The sequence below is a fragment of the Malurus melanocephalus genome, unplaced genomic scaffold (assembly GCF_030028575.1).
Source record: "Malurus melanocephalus ecotype Western Australia unplaced genomic scaffold, MMel_1.1 scaffold_223, whole genome shotgun sequence".
Classification (NCBI taxonomy): Eukaryota; Metazoa; Chordata; class Aves; order Passeriformes; family Maluridae; genus Malurus; species Malurus melanocephalus.
Window position 1 is genome coordinate 1,086,979 of NW_026623455.1, and position 17,617 is coordinate 1,104,595.

The 17,617-nt window shown below is 35.0% G+C and overlaps 1 protein-coding gene across 1 annotated transcript in view; it reads right to left on the reverse strand.

Annotated features, from left to right (window-relative positions):
- CDH19 (cadherin 19) overlaps window positions 1-17,364 on the reverse strand; it is a 63,713-nt gene extending 46,349 nt beyond the window's left edge. The window contains exon 1 of the mRNA XM_057374312.1: window positions 17,230-17,364. The gene's annotated coding sequence lies outside the window, so the exon portion shown is untranslated. The remainder of the gene's footprint in view (window positions 1-17,229) is intronic.
- Between the last annotated feature and the right edge of the window lie 253 nt (window positions 17,365-17,617).

Sequence of the window (17,617 nt, forward strand, 5' to 3'; positions counted from 1 at the left end):
AAAGGGTAGAAATGGCCTTGTTTTTGAAAGAGATGACACATTGAAGGGTATGCTCTTTTTTCAGAAAAGTAAGAAATAAATGGAAAACACTTAATTGACAAACTTTCTAAAAATACAATATTTTTTCTCTCTTTTTTATACTCTTAACCTTGATGAATCTTCTTTTATCTCTGCAATGGAATGACCTCATTTTCAGTTTTACCTAAGTCTCAATGATCAGATTCCCTCTCTCCTGATTTTAATATTTCATTGTTCTGCTTTGCTACCAAGAATATATCTATTCTTTGCTCATTCTGTAAATTACATTGAAGGCTGATGTACTTTTCCAACCTCTCATATATCAATATTCTTATTTGATTCAATTAAACATTTTAAGCACTTTCCAGGCACTGAGGTGTCCAGAACAGTAAAGGAGAAGAGCATTACRTCATCCAGGCAACATAAGGATGTTGTATAATTAATTTCACAACAAAAATTYTCAAAAAGGATTTATTTTCTTTTCTGTTGTGTTTCAAGGTATGGAATAAAATTTTCCACATAGAGTCCAACAAAGCCCATCAGATTTGCAAACTCTGGGGTTTTATTTTTAAAGAAATAATATTTTATGAGTCATATAGAAAGAAAATTGTGAAAATAGAATGAAGCTTCCAACTACTGATATTGCAGTCTTCAAAAATTCTTGACTTAAAAGCTATTTTTAAAAGGTATGCTTCATTTTAGATCCCTCTGACATTCATATATTTTGACATAACWTTGAAGAATAGTATCAGGTTAAGCAAAAATAAAATCTAAGTTGGATAAYAAATGGGACTTCAGTCTCCATAGTCAAGTTGCTTTGTGATATCTCAGAGCATAAATTTGTCCATTACTTCCATGCTTATCAATAAAATTTCTCTTATTATCTTGCTACTTGGTACATGCAACTCTTCCTATAAAGAGGAGGGAAAATACTGTTTATACTTCCATTATCATTCAACACTTCTTACCATGAATCAAAATAAGATCTCTTTGGAGATTCTCATTAATTCTCTTTGACTAAAAATCATGAATACCACTAGAATATGTATTGAAAGTTGCCTTTTGAAAAGTCATTGTCCGGGTTTCACTCTGTTAGTTATTTGTTGTAAGGTATTATATCTGTGTAGAAAAGAGCCTTTGAAGAATTCCTAGCTATCACTGGTGTCTTGAATCCCCACACATGGTGCCTCTTCAACACACATTTATCACAGGTCCTTACATTCTGATCATTCTTCAAGTTTTCCACTGTTTTAGAGGAGGGAAMAAAAAAAAAAAAAGTGTGATAGCTATGGAAAATTGGATTAAAAATTGCACATGGCTAAAGACTTCAGAGTAATCCCCAAAATTCAGATTATGTTAATTCAGTTAATTGTAACAGTTAGTTTTCAAGATTGTTTAGGTTCTGGACTAGTGCTCCTGACAGAAAAAAGCCAGACAGTCAAATCTACTTGAAGCTGAACATAATGGGTTTTATTTCTCTATATTTTTCATTCTGATTTTTTAAACTTTTCATTAATTCCTTTCCTTTTCCAACGAGTTTCTACCTTACTACAACATGATTCCTCTTCTTTCTAGCCTACATTGAAGCRTCCTTTCTCACTGTGAAGCTGAAACACCAAATGTTCCGCCCCACTTTTTTTCCCTTTCTTCATTTAAAAACTTTTCCCGTTTGCACCCAGGATTAATGAATTACCTATTCACCTGCCAGCTCTGTCCCCACTGCTGTAGGTCATCTGCAATAACTATTTATTGCATCGTTTTCTCTCTTTATAATCTTTGTGTGTCATTCTCCCCTCATTACCTACGTGACCCTCTGTTACTTTTCTGCTCAATGTAATCTCTCAAACAGACCTCTGTGTGCAGATTTCTTTTGATATTTTACTTCATTGAAGCCTATTGTAAAAAATAAATTGTGATCTATTATATGGTTGAGCCAAAGTCCCCGTGTGTCATTCAGAGGGTAATTTTGCCAGTTTCAAGAGCTTTATGTACTTTGTAGCCTTAGCTTTTGTATCTCCAACTGAGTCATCAGGACTTTATGTATTGTAAGAGTATTAAAATGCACAATCAGACCCAACATTTTTACATTTCATCACCTACTTTTTCTTTCAGTCAGAGAAGATTCTTCATTCAAGAAGCAAGTGGAGGAGACAGGCAGAAACAGGAGGAGATCACGAAGAAAATAAATCCTGTCTAGGATGACTTTAATAGGGTAGGAATCATGRTGAAGAGTAAGTGACAAGAAGTGAGATACTGGAGGAGTCAGATGTTTAAAATGCAAGACTTCATTTTCATGCAGTGATTATGAAAGAGAGGAGCTTTACATGGAATCAGACCTACATCAGACCAAGTGTGCTGAGCCAGGGCCTTTTCTGTCCACAGGAGACATTCAGAGGACAACTTCCCTCCTAGTCGGTATACAATTCTGTTGAGCAGGGCTTTGGAAAAGTTACAGAGAAGTGCTTTGCATGTTTCAGTTTTCCCTTCAGCTTTAAAAACCATAYTTAGCTAAAATCTATAGATATATCCAGCATAGCTCAATTGAAGATATTCAGAAATATTACATACAAGTTTTGTGTCCTTTCACCTGAAGTATTTATGAGATGTTGAAGTTCAGTGCCAGAGACTCATGTCTGGGAGAAATTGGCAGAGCAGAGCACTCTGTTAAGTATGGATACTCTCAGTTGCTTTAAAAAATTATTAAAACCAGTAAAGGCTGGTGCTGATTGCTGTGACATCAGTGTGATGCACYGGATRGTCAAAGTAGAGTCTTCAGAACAAWGGAAGTAAGAGAAAAKATTAAGAAAACTACACAAGTTAYGGTTAYCAGACCTTGATAACAAAGTGGCYCAAGATGTACTACCAAAATTAATTGTTCAGTCAAGAAAGGAGCAGAGTTTGTGCAAGGCAGAAGTGATCTGAGAAGATTTCAAAGACCCACGAAGAACTGTGTTGAGATGCAGGAGGCAGAAGTCTWGGGAGTTGAACTAAGTTTCATGTAGCCAACTGATTCACAGATGACACATGTTTAAGGAGCTAACAGATCCAGGATAAGGATGAATAAAGGTGAAATATTAGTTTCCTGAAAAAAAGAGTTCTGGATAAAGGAATAAAGTAACAATGTAGACTTGGAAATGAAAAGTAGAATGTAAACTTAAAGAAGAACAAAAGCCCCAAAAAACCTTAAAAAAAAAACAAACAAAAAAAATAAAAGAGGAAACTCACCTTACTAAACTAAATTAAATTTAAAAATATATTATAGGTTAAATTGACTCAATGCAAGTAATTTCATACCATTATCTGTATTGATTTTCTTAAACAGAAGTGACTATATAATAACTAATGTTTGACCTTGGAAACTTTCCTATAAAAGTTAGAGACTTATGATAATTTGTTGGCAAAATATGACCAGGACTATTTCTGTAATATCAATTGCCAATTTTTATTGGTAACTTTTGTCTGTCTCTGTAAATTCAGGCAACAACAAGTGGAGAAGAGCAGGAAGAGCATGGATTGTGATTCCCATCCCTCATTGCTTTAATYATTAGGTTTGTGAGACACATGGGGGGATTTCCTCTGGGAAGYAAAGTTTTAATAAAATCTCATGATAGGAGATAGTGTGCCTCTTCATGGATGCACACATATATTTTTTTAAAGTAAAGTGAAAGACTTTGGGTATTTCTTTTGAAGTTAATACCTTCAGAGTGGCACATGGAAATTTGTGTTGAAGAAATAGCGTTCTGAAGTTCATTAATGAGTGGATACTTTTCAAGCCACTTCTTGGCCCTGGACCTGGACATCCACTTGCCTRTTTTGTAAACTTTTCCTTTCCTTCATTGGGCTATAGAGCTTTATTTGGTTCCTGTGGAGCCAATTGGATAACTTCAATGCATGTAAAGATATGAATAGCATGAGCTTTCAGAGATTTACTAAATCAGAATGATTGAATTTGTCCCTAAAATAAGTTCTCACAAAAGAAATTACTGCAATAGGTTTCTAWGGATAGCTCACTTTTTTAAAGCAACTTCATCCATATAATTCCCCTTCTTTCAGGAGTCTGTCCAAGTTTCTAACTTTAATTCATTGCAAGCCAACAGAGACTGGGAAGTCCATGAAGTTGCCATAGTAACTCAATGGAAAAAAGACTTGATTCTSTAGTTTATATAAGCCAGAACTCACATCCTACAGACAGTAATGGGGTGAAATTATTTAGGTATATAAAATCAATGGATTATATATATTTAACAAATAAGTGCCAGTTCCTTAGTTAGTGAAGAATGGATTTTGATTGCCCCATGCACTCTCAGAAGTATTTGTATGTGGAATAGTAAGCCAGTCAAAAAGTCAAGGGGAATGAAAAGGAACAGAAACCAGAGTGTGGTGAAAATAGTTCTTTTTATGTTGAGAGGCTGTGAGTTATGCTATTAACTGATTAAGAATTTATTTTGAAGAAATTCCTCAAACTGAGCATTTAGGGTTCATAGAGGAAATTTGGATTTAACAGAAATAGGAYGGCACACTGGTAATTTTGCAATCAAGTGAAAACAATGGGACTGGAGTCAATTGTTGTTACCAATTCACAGATAAAATTTGCAGTAGCAGTGCTGAAGTAAYAAGTGGAAAAGCACAACTGAAGAACAAGTCTGTTGAAAAATGTGTTATGAACCACATAGCTTTCTCATGGGCAGCATGGTTTGCTGAGGGGCACTACATACTTTTGGGTTAATCAACATTTATGCTGGRTTGTATCAAGATGGATGTGACAAAAGTAATAAAAAAATAACTAYATATTTGCTTAGTACAGACAATTCCCTGCTTCTGAACTTCTTGATCACAAATTGAATATCTTTCACCTAGAATTGATTTGAGATCATYCACTGAGAAAAGTAACAGATTTCTTTCACTGTCTGTTTAATTTTGCCCACCTTCCTCACACTTTCTGCTTTATGCCATATTTAGCAACTGGATAGATTGAAATCATTAGCCAGGTCTGCTGCATTGCAACTTGCCTAAATTACTTTGATAAATATAAATATAATAAACATTCTTTCGGAACATTGCACTAGTAAATTTATAGGGACATTTTAATCATCAAATCTACCAATAAYTTCAAATGTCTTAGAAAACAAATTCTATATAATTTAATTCTTCAATTAATTAATTCTGTAGGCCTTTTTCATAAGATTCTCGAGCACATCAGTTATTTATTTTAATCCTGCAAGTGTAAAAAAGAACAGCTCATGTGGGAGTTGCCACTACAGCTTTATTGTATTTTATGTTGCTTTATTTCATTGGTTTGTTTTTTTTTTTGTGTGTGTTTTAGTTCATATGCCAGGTTTTGATAAGATATTGAGCCTGAAAGTTTTCCCTGCACATTTAATTTGAAGAGCAGACTGACATCYATATTCCTTCCTGGATGGGAGCTCATCGTGTTATCAGACTTTATCCTTATATTTACATTTTATGTCATTATGACTATCTTCTCTTATTCTAATTATTTGGGTCGTTTTATAGTTTCCTGCCCAGGACTTGTAAACAGTAGATAAATGGCATGAGAGGCAACAGGACATGTAAAAATTATTCAGACAAATAAAAAGAAGATTGTTAACTGCAATCAAAGAAAACAGGTAACAGTTTTATACACCACTATCATAAATTTCTTTATCTTCCATATAACAGAAGGGTTGGGGTTTTTTGTGATTTTAGGTAAGTTTTGCTTTGTTCAGGAAGTTGTCATGAGCTGTGAGATACCATAGGCAGTGGCCTTAATGACAGGTTTCCTCTCATCTCCCTTTATCCAACMTCATCTGCTATTCAGCATATTTTGAGTTTTTAAGGGTTTCTAATGGAAAACACCGTTTTTTATTAGAAAACGCCCTCCAGTTCTGAACTTCCTATGTATACATGGGTTTGGGTTTTCTTTTGGTTATATGTTTTTGGTGCTTTTTTTTCTCTCAAAGGCTGTTATAGAGCATATGAACTTTTTATTGTGAGTGCTATAGCCTAGTGAGCCTTCCACTGTAAGCATTAATGAAATTATTTGTCCTCTGGACACTCAGAATCAAAAGACCACTCAGAAACCTGGTGTCTAATTCACTGCTTTCACAAAGGCCATTGTATGCCAATGTAATGAATGGCAGACATTTGCAAAATACAGATATGTGCTTACTTTACTTGGGATGGAATTTCATTCARTAGTGCATCATAATTGCAGCAGTGTTTTGTTTAAACAAAAATCAGGTTAAGGTTTACAGACAACTGGCTGAAAACTCAAGGAGAGAAAAACTGGGATTGCTCCCTGCTCTCACAGTTTTGCTGCACAGAAACATGTAAACAAAAGAGTAATAAAAATATTTTAGTYGTGAGTTCTTGCTGTTATTGCCAATGCCTGTCAGCCAGGAAAGTAAATTCTGTACATTTTCACTCTCATTTTCCTTCAAATTACTTTTGTGACCTCCTTGCCCCTAACTGAAATATGACTCCAAATTTACGTCGCTAATGYAGATTATGTTATTGCACTATTTCACCTTCGCTGTTCAGTATCAAAGGAGCAGAAAAAGGGACAGGATATTGGCATGGTGCTATGAAATCTTAAACACAGCACAGAAATCTCACTCTTTGGGAAGGGGCCAGGGCCATTATCCATGCTAAGAGAGCTAGAATAGCAATGTGAAAACAAAACAAAAAATCCCTACTGGATAGAAAGTGTCATTTCCCAAACAAATAAATGCAAAGGTTTCAAGTTTTCTTAGTAGAACATTAAAATAAGCTCTACTCTGTAGAGTAATGAATAAATCCAGTGTGTTGATTCTACTCGTTGCTGAAACAGTGTCAAGAAGGATTAGGTAAAACTAAAAGAAACAAATGCATGAAGCCTTCAYACACAACCTCCAAGAGGAAAGAGGTAACATCCAGCTAGAACAGGGAATAGATAAAGGATTTTGGATCATCCAAATTTGTCTTTTAGGATGCCTTGCCATTTCCTTTGCTTGATATCCRATGAGCATAACAGAATGCAAATAGCAGTATTTAAAATAAGCAAATATGGAAGTTCTAAAATTGAAAACATGCTTGAATAAAACTTTACCTTCATAAAATGAATTAACTCAGAGCTATTTCAAAGTTGAAAATTTCCAAGTTAATAAAATAATCTGAACTGTTTAAATGGAATATCAATATTCAATGGTATTTTTATCTGTGGATCACTGCTTGATTTTTTTTTTCTTTTTTTTTTATTTTTTAAATGATGTCAAATTGGATGCTGAACTATTTGCAGCTAGGATCAAGTAGAGACCAAGTAGGCTTTGTGAAAAGGCAACCTTAAAATAAAATATGAACTATTATCAGGATTTGTGCATTTGAGTCTATTTGGATTTATAACCTCTGTGAAAACAGCAACTGATTCAATATACAGGGCACATAATTCATCTGTAATGAAAGCACTTCACCTTGAAGAGCACTCTCACTGGCTCTCAGTAGAACATTGTTCTGTACTGAGAATTCAGAGGGGGAATTGTGCTTAATGGTAAATGAATTTTAAGAGCCCCCTTTTTATCTTGTCAGAGAACTACCTTGCTTTTCTGAAATCTTCTTAAAAAATAGTTTGCAGTTTATACCTTGTAGTTTAATAACTTTTTTTTTCACTAGTCTACCTTTTCCCTCTCTTCTTACACCAGACAGTTTTGCTGCTCCTGGTCAGCCCCTCTTGTTCTTTGAATGGAGAAATTGTATATTGTGAGTTGAACAAACAACTAAAAATATTGAAAAGTTTTTTTTTTTTTTTTTTTTTTTTGACAGGTTATTTGCTACTTGTACAATAGAGGAGGGGGTATGAAGGAAGAAAATGCCTAATAAGGTAGGAGAGTGACTGAGATGCTAACAGCATGTTTTATGGCTTCAGCTCCTTCATAAAGATGGTTTCTTTTGGAGGCTAAGGTTAATCTCCTGTCACAGGGCTTTTTCTTGTATAGTGTTGAGCTTGTTTGAGTTGTTTGTTGATCATTTTAATATAAGGTCTAAGAACTACGTCCAACATCACTACATATAAATCCAAATGTTCAKTCCTCTTTAGAATGCCTACACAATATCACCAATCCTATGAGACTGATTTCTGCTTAGGAAGCAGAGGGATCAAAAGAACTGAAAGAAAATTATTTCAAGTTAATGTAATTTTATATTATTTTAGCACAATTTCCTAACTGATATGCAAATATCACAAAGATTGGAACAATTCCATGCAGATTAGAAAGTACTTGGAGCTTAATTCCTTTATCCATCTSAAAACCAAGATCCTTCCTGACTTTCTCGTTCTTTATAGAAGGAGGTCTGACTAGGTTGAGTTCATTAACTCCATAGTTTTGCTTAATGCTATCAGAAAATGACAAACTAATCTCAAACCTTGGCAAAGAAGTCCCCAGCTGTAATTGTAACCTGTTTTCTTTATCATAGGTGTAGAAATGGGAGAGCTAGAGTGTATTATGACTACTGGAAAACAAAACATGAACGTATAAACATCTATACAGAAATAGTCTACATTTTAGAAACAGTTCAGAAATTCAAAGTATAAATTATCTTCCAGCTGTAGAAGGGATGTTTTTTAACACACCATTAGCAYCACTGGTGCACTTTTTCTGCATAGTCAGGCTGTGGCCCTTAAGTGGCCAAAACAAACTCTAGTTCATAAGTAGCTTATRTGTGATTTAATGGAAATGCTATCAAATTACTTATCTTCTATTATATATATATATATAACATTTTTTAAATGATAGATAGCAGTAAACTCTTATTATGAGTTGCTAGCTAACAACATAATGGGGCAGTCCTGAAGACCAAGAACTAAAAAAATTACTGTTGAGTTATGCCGTCTAAAAATCTTTTTGTCTTCAGTGCCAAATATTTGAATTAATTTTTCTTTAATGCAGAAAATTGTTTCAATGGTATTTTATGACCATTATGTATAAATATCTTGGTATTTAAAAATAAAAGCAGTGGGTTTTCTATATGAAAACCATAGAGTTTAGCACCTGGGTTTTACAAAACTTGTCTTCAAACTCATTTCCTCTCTTGAGAGAGGGATGTGAGAATACACAAATTTAAATTTGATTATTTTTTTAACTGAATTTTCACTAATTATGGAGTAATTTCAAACCAGTATTTAACTAATTAAGTTGATGCAGCAATCTATCAGGCAAGGCAGGGCAGGCTGTGAGTGACACTCCCCCTGTGGTTTGTCAGCAGCGCAGCCGTGGGCTGAGCTCGGCGGTGTGACTGGCAGCAGGGCTGGGCTGGCTCAGCATCCCAGTTATCCCCAGTTATCCCCGGTTATCCCCGGTTATCCATCTCCTTCCCCCAGCCCTGGGAGGCAGCAAGCCACCAGTGGCTGCTGGGGCTGTCACCCACTGCTCAGTGTCGCATCAGCAATCGATGTGTCTGATGGGCAAACACCTTGCCGTGTCTTTCACACAGATGAATTTGCTGCCACTSGACAGAGTTCCAGCCCTTCACACCTATTAAGGAAGGAAACAATRCTGCTGTCCTCTTCTCTCCGGGGTTTTCTAGATGCTGCCCCTGACTGTGTCCTAAATGAATCAAGAAATCAATTTGCAGCCTCTCTGCCTCAGTTAAATCAAACTTATTCAGTTTCTGCTGAGTGAAAAACATCCAGTGCTTCTCCTCAGTACCCACTGTCATTTTAACAAGRTCTATCAGAGCCTTGGCCTAAGCTACACTATCCAAAATGTTTAATTTTGCCTTCTTTTTTAGCTTTCCTATTACCTTTTTACCATTTCATTACTATAATTTTATTACTATTATTTGTGTAAATTTCTTCTACTCCGAGAATAATTGTCTGCTAAATACAGCTGCTAAATGARGTATAAAATTAATTTTATCACCAGAACAACAGGACCTATCATGGAATAAAGTTCTTTTATTGACAAATAGTGACTACAAGTTGAAATAYCACTCTGTTTATTGTGAAGTTATAAATATTACAGACCTGGTAATAACCAAGGAGCTTATCTAATATTTTTCATGCAAGTGAATGTTTAYCTTTTATGGCATAGATAACACTTTTGCTTTTAATTGTACAAAGCCTGAAGGATACAGGTTTTCTTGAGACGTCATTTATTAATTTAAGCACCTGAAAGTTAAAGACCTAGTGTAATGTCCTATGCAACCTCCCTAAATAGTCAATGGAAAGAGAAARATATCTATGTTTTACAGCACTGTAAATAAGGTAAGTAGCATATGGAGTTGAAACCACCATATTTCTGTCCGAAAAGAAAATTGATGATTAACCTAAGCTATTAAATTTCTTAAAGACATCTGCAGACAAGTCATAGGGTCCTCTATTAGRAATGTTTTCATTTCAGGTAGGGAAAGATGATTCCAGTGAAGCAAATTAGAYGAGAACAAAGATGTTTCATAGATTGACCAATTTAAAAAAAATGTTAAAGTTCTTAACAAATGTGCTATTTACCTTCTTAGTTCACACTACTTTGAATTATARCAGAAGCCTTTTTTTAAAATCCATTTGTTTCTGGATTGAACAAAAGGAATAATGTTATCCAAAGGAGTTGATATTTCTTCCTTTTCCCCAGYATCTTAAAAAAAAACACAAASAAAAAATTCCAGAAAACTTTTTCTCACACATTTTTAATCCCTGCTTAACACAGCTGATTGACAGAATACTTCTGCATTTGATTACTAAGATTTTTGATCAATAGGTTCATAATGTCATAGTATTATGGCATCCTACTAGGGTATATAAATCCTAAGCACTATGTCATGTAGGAAAGAAAAAAAAAACCAAAAAAAAAAAACCTAACTCTTTCTTTTGGGTATGAGAAAATATCAAAGCAAAAAATCAAGAGGTTTTATTACCTCACTTTAGAGTTTCCTGTGATTTTGTCACACATACATTAAAATTCTCTCATTTTTCGTGCTTTAGAGGTAAATATGATTTCAGTCTTTTACTGACATTAATTCATTCTCCAATAGGTTCTGCAATATCAGCCTGTAGGATCAACTCATTTGCCTGGTTTATGTATGGTGAACATTGCTTCAACATAGCCAGACATAAAAAAAGAAAGCCTACAGGCAACAACCATGAATTCCTCGAAATCTAAAGTTGCTGCCTGTGAAAGGACACTGAAATTTTTCCAACAGAGTTTATCTTCAGATATCCTACTGAAATAGTGTGCATTTTACCATCTCTGACATTTATGATTAGTAATACTCAGGAATACACTCTATCATTTTTATGATGCAACAGTTTTTTCTGTGCTGTCTAGTTTTCATTTGAAACAAAATGGGCTGAATCAGATTGCAGTCGCTCAGACTTAAGCATATTTCTCCACTTGGAAATCAGCTATTATTCTGAAGAAGCTATCTATCAGAAAATAAATAAATAAATAAATAAAAAAAAATATTAAATAAACAGGCTAACTACACAACAAAATCCCGGAGGAAAAAGCAAAAATCCATGATTTGTGAGAACTTACTTAGTCATATCTTTGAATTGTTTACTTTTGTGGTTTGTATAATACAGATGGAAAATGTGAACATAGATTTATATTTGTATTTATTCCAAAGTTTCTTTGAATGTTTCATGCATGAGAGTAAGTTCTTGCTCTAAATTCTCTTCTGAGAGAATAATTTCATCTGGGGGATGTAAACAATCCTAGCCACTGAAAATAACTTTTTTTAAATAGGTAATTATTACAGGGATTTTAGGTTAATTGATTCTTAGGTTTGGTCTGTAGGACTGTGCAATAGAAACTTTACTTTTCTTAGTGCTGGGTTGGTCAGAGCACTCAGTTCCATGTCTGGGTACCTTCAGATGGTGGTGATGGAACTGACTAACTCTGCCCATCAAATGAGGATGTTTCATGATCCAGCCTTGGATCACCTGAGGGTGGCTCGGGCTCCCATTGTAAGCAATTTGTGGTGCTGCTCTGTAGGAGCCACCAGCAGAGAAGAACTCCCAAAAGGCCCCATTATAGCCTCAGTCATGGGCTGGTGCGGAGTGCTGAGTAATTGACTGGGGAATTCAAGCTCAGATTCATCTGTGGAGTTGATGGGGCTGGGGTTCTTCGCCTGTGGGAGGGACCCTTCAGTGTGTGGGGAGAGAAACTCTCTGTRTATTTGTGGGAGTCTCTAAGAGGGAATAAGGGACACCCATCCAATGCTGTGCTCTGTGTGTCCTGCCTGAACTTCTTCCTGGAGGGCACTGTCACTGCTGCTGCCACGGGCTGCAGGACAGAGGAGAAGTGTCACTCATAAAATTTCATACAGCTCTGATTAAAACATTCAGGTAACTGAGCCCATTTATTCCCCACAAATTGTCCTTAAGCTGTGACAGTTTTTGAGTCTAGGCTCTGTTTCCCTGTAATCTTTAAGTAGAAAAAAAAATTCATAATATGATCGTTTAACAGAATAGTTGAGATAAAGAATTGAGTAGAAGAAAATTACATGTGAGGCACCAGAAAATGGGTCTAATTTTGCAACTTTCGCACACTCCTGARAGCGTGCATTTGAAAAGCCAAGCAATCATCACAGTTTATCTCTGTGTGACATTTCCAAATGCTATTTATACATTTTCTGGGTCAGTCTTTTATGAAAATAGCCATGTATACCAGCTATCTAATGACCTGGCATTTGAAACCAATTCAATTTAAATTTGATGTTAGGGGAAAACCAATACACTTACCACATTTTCGTTCTGTAACTCTAGTTGTCATCTTAATTTGTCTGGAAACATCTTTTTATTTTCCAGGGATACCTCATGGGATACAAAGTAGCATAAATCATTCTAGCTCATCTACCACTGGGAATTMCTGTTGAGGGTAAATTTTGGCCTAGTTAATATATATCACAGTGGTACATAAAAACAGCTCCAACATTGCCCTTAATTTTCTCCAGCAMCTATCTGCATCGCATGGAGAAAGAGTGAGAAATCAGCTGTTCAAAGCTGAACTGGGCAGCAATTGAAAAGAGCACTGTTTTGTAATTTGTTAGCAGAGATGGAAAGTTTATGGTTTGCATTACGTTGGCACACACCCTCCTCTCTGTTCTACACCTGAAGTTTTCTGTAGGCTCCATGGGAGGCTGAAATGTCTGGGAAGGCATGYCATGAGTGTGACATGGCTCAGGGACTCTTGGACAATGATCTCTTTTTGTGTTCTCCACCTGAAGCATGAAAGAGAGAAGGAATTTGCCTCATTTAGAGGGAAAAAATCTTATTTCATATTGCTTGAAGTGTCATGGATAAGTCAAAAGGCAAGCAAAGTTGGGACCGCTCCTGACTTTTGTTTGTTTCCATATTCCCAAAAATACATGACAATGCATCARGGCTCTAGGGATCTTCTAGACCAGTTTGCATCAACATGCTGATGCCAGCATTTAACACAGAGCATGGGTTTGTGTAACAGTGTGTGTGCTGTATGATTAATTTCAGTGCATTTCTAAAAGAGTTTTTTTGATTATATAAATTCTCACAAGCTGCTGTGTTCTGATTTTGTTTATGAAGTCTGTTGGCATATTTATTGAAATTGTCAGAGTACTTCAAATCTCCCAGAAATCCCAGCCTAATGATTTAACCAGGAGTCACAATTTTTTTTTTCATTTTGGATCCAATGTTTAGTTTTACCCATGGAGTGGGCACAACTCCTAGGCAGGGAGCTTTATTCACCTGTGACTGCATCCAATGAACCACAATCTCTTTGCAAAGCAAGATCAGATATAAATCTTTGTTCCATTTCCTGATAAATTCTGCTTAGGATGTAGAGATCTCATTAAACAATTTAGAATTTTTAAAGAGATGTTAAAAAAATTCAGCTTTCTTTGTAAAGGTTTTTGATATTTCTTTTTAACCAGTTTTGACATACTGCATTATCCCACCATAACTTATGAATCACAGGAGGTTGATATTCCCCGYATACTCTTGATATCCTATTCACCATTCTGAAAAGGTTCCCTACAGGGAAAGGAGTGTGTAACCACAGTGTCTTTATCATTTGACAAGCATTGTCTCTTCAAATCCCTTTTAATTTTTATAATCTTTGCAGTTAAAGAAAACTCATCATTTTGGCTACTCCATCCGAATGTTAACAATGAAAAGCACAAACCTTCTTTATTCTGCATGACAATGAAGGCAGAGCATTTAAAATATTTGTTAACATAATAGCAATATCTATTATTGCTTAATATACTTGTAAATCCAGTCTTAAACAGARATTTTTAAGCAAAATAAAACTTCAAGAACTTTAATTTTCTGTTTTATTTAATGCTGTCTAGAATATCTGTAAAATACTGACAAATTTTGCGGACATATTTTATCCTGGTTAGATTTTTTTTTCAAATTAAATACTTAAAGATAGTATTCAGTCACACTTAAGTCAGTTACTCTTTTGTTATTTACATTTTTTTTTACTTTATCACGATGAGTTCTGGCTTCCAATATGTCAAAATTATGTGCAAGAAATAAAAACTGGAAGTTGTTCAGTTAACAATTTTGATGTTGCAACTGTCACTCACTAACTATAAAATTTATATGTATACAGGGCCAATGAAAACAAGAATTTGGTCTCCACAAATTTAACCTTGTATTGTAATACATGTATTAGGGCTCTCCCTCAAGATAGCCTTAGCAATCTTCAGGTATTGTATTTTTAGTTCCAGTGCTGTATTTGCAGATACAAAGTCTTTTACCAAGGTGTTACTTTCTTTTTTTTCCACTTTTATCCTAATTAAATATCCCGTTTTCCTTAATTATGTTGCCTCAAAAGGAGTTTGCTTTAACAGCTAGGTCAGTGGCCTGAGAAAGAAAGATTCTAATTTAATACCACCTTCCTTTGGCAAGGTCTTCACCATGTTTGTGTCCTTAACAGAAAGCCTGGGAGAAATGTTCTTTTGCAAACATTGTTAGCAGTTACATCTTGTTAGCAGCAGCAACTGCAATTTCTTTTGAGCTCCAGGCAATGCACATGCGGAGAAGAGACCTTGACGTKTGCATCCAAAGCAGAATTAAGTTCCCAGGTCTGTCCTGTGTGGTCTTGATCCACATCAACTTCCTCTGTAATGCAATGTTTTCTACTCAGCAGGGTCTGGAATTAATCCAGGATAACCAGGATAGCTGATGCTACCGCAGACACTCTCTGGCCCTTTAATTCACCCATTTTCAGAAGCAAAAATTTTGTTGGTTAAAGAAAATCAGTAGGACTGATATGGAAGACATTGTGCTGAACCTCACTCCCTTTAGCATCAAAGGGGTTGGAACACAGTTGAAATAAAAAAGAAATTAAGGGGTTGTGGTGGAACAYATCTCTACTGTCTGTGGTAAAAATCAAAACTTTCTGAGACTTACAAGGTTAAAGGAAAATAATGGTTTTCACCTAAAAAGGGTCTAATACTTTAATTCAGTATTATCTGTTGCATTGTTAGATCTGTCGACACAATTACCTTATAAATAAATTGATTTAAGAAATAGCCAAGACTTTCTGATYAAGATAAACAGGAAGTTTCCAAGTATATTTATGGAGAACATGATGCAAAGGCTACACAATGGCAACTTCACCCAAATGGATTATAAAGTATCAAAGTGAATAAAATAAAGAGTAATGATGAACAGGAACAAGTAGCTTAAACCATGGACATAATTAAAATCTGCCTGTATAGCATATAATATATTGTTTTCTAATTTTAATATCAAATWGTGCTGATATTGTCTGGAAATAACTTTATATTTGTAATTGTGAAACATTCTGACACGTGAAAAAGTGTATTGAGTTCATTTTAAAGATGCCATATATTTTTGCAGGTTTGAATGTAAAGTATGTAATTTCATAAATTACCTTACACTAGGTAAAAGTAGTTACATTTTGCTTCTAAAAATGCATGGCTTTYCACAGTAGATTTGTGACTTTGTTCTTTAATTTTAAGCTACTTTTCTTAGAGTATTTTGTGAGCAAGTCCCTCTTTCATCTTCTTTCCATTACCTAAACATAATTCCAAGAATGGATTTTCATTGTCTAGCTCTTACACTGATGCACTTTTTATTCTGTAAAAATGCAGAAAGTCTGAACTCCAGATACAGCCCTATATTCATTTTATGTAGGTGCTTGGTTCAACACTTCTAAGAGAAAAATGTTGAACATTGAAATGTAATATTATAACTCCCAAAATTGAGCCCACAGATCAAGTTTTGCACCTTAGTGGAAAATTTATCCAGGTATAATATAAAAGTATTTTATCTGGAGTGTTTTTGCAATCACAAATAACAATCTATTAAAAAATAATGCTATAATCTAAAAGCTGTGTAATTCCCACCAGTTTCATAGCAAAATAATTTGCAGAAATGAACAAGCTGACAGACACTTAGCATTTTAATAACAAATCAACAGTTATTAAATATCTCTGGGCTATATTCTACTGGYTGTTTCTTGACTACAGTCTATTTGAAGAGTCTGAGCTTTGAAATAAATTTTAGCTATACCTCCTAATACAAGTGTTACAAAAGAAACATGCAATGCAAATATTTTCCAGGTGTATGTACTGCACTGCTCTTTGAAATTCTTATTTATTAGCAAATTGTAATTTCACACTCGAGATCTCACAAAAGTAGAGGCACACATTTTCTGTGGTTTGAAAGACTTTGCATTTTCTAGGTTGGGAGGTATAAAGAGAAATGAGAATATAAATGTGAATGAATATAAGAAAAAAATTATTTCTGTTACAGTAGAGCGAAGAGTATCAAGACAGGGAGTATTTCCCAATATTCCTTTAAAACAAGAGAATTTTCACTCTTCTTGTTGCCACCCCCAGAAATTGTAAACACACTTCCATGMCAATCACTTGCAGAAATGTAGGTGAAGCAATTGCAAGCACTCTGTCAGAGCTGAGGGTGTTGCAAAAATGGATAGATAATCAGCATTAAAATTTTAATGTGCAAGTTGAACACAAAAAAAACATAGTTAGTGTTTCCTTTGGTAAATCCAACTTAGAAAGTTGGACTCTCACAGATATTAGAATTTCACAGAAGTTAGAGAGTAGATTCTGAAGGAACAACAAAAGCAGATTTCTTTTTCTAGAGATTTAGAGAGGCTTCTGGGTTTGTCTTTGCCTTTTGTGGCTTTTGCACTGGAGGCACCCAGATAAATGTTTTAAGTTTGATTTTAGAATATAACAAATCTTTTAAAAAATAGATCTTACCTGTGTAACTTCAGGGCCTTCTACTTATAAAGGAATGAATATTGCAAAACTTGCATGAAACATGGGATGCAGAGAAGTAAGCAGTTCTGTTTTACTTCACAGATCCTCAGAAAGCTCTGGGAGTTACAGCTTCCTGCCAGTGTAAGTCACTTCTGCTTTTACTTTTGAAAACTCACAGTATGACACTGCTTACTGCGTGCTATTTTGGGTGCCCTGAGTAAAACTATGAACACAGGCACTTTTGTGCAAAACATCATAAGGCCTCTCTGATGTTCATTCAGAGCTCAGAATTAAAATGCAGAAGGCTCTAGCAAGCAAAATACAAGCTGATTTTCTTCTTCCTAGTGGAAAAATAAAGTACTCCCTGGCAAGTAACCAGGGTGGTGGG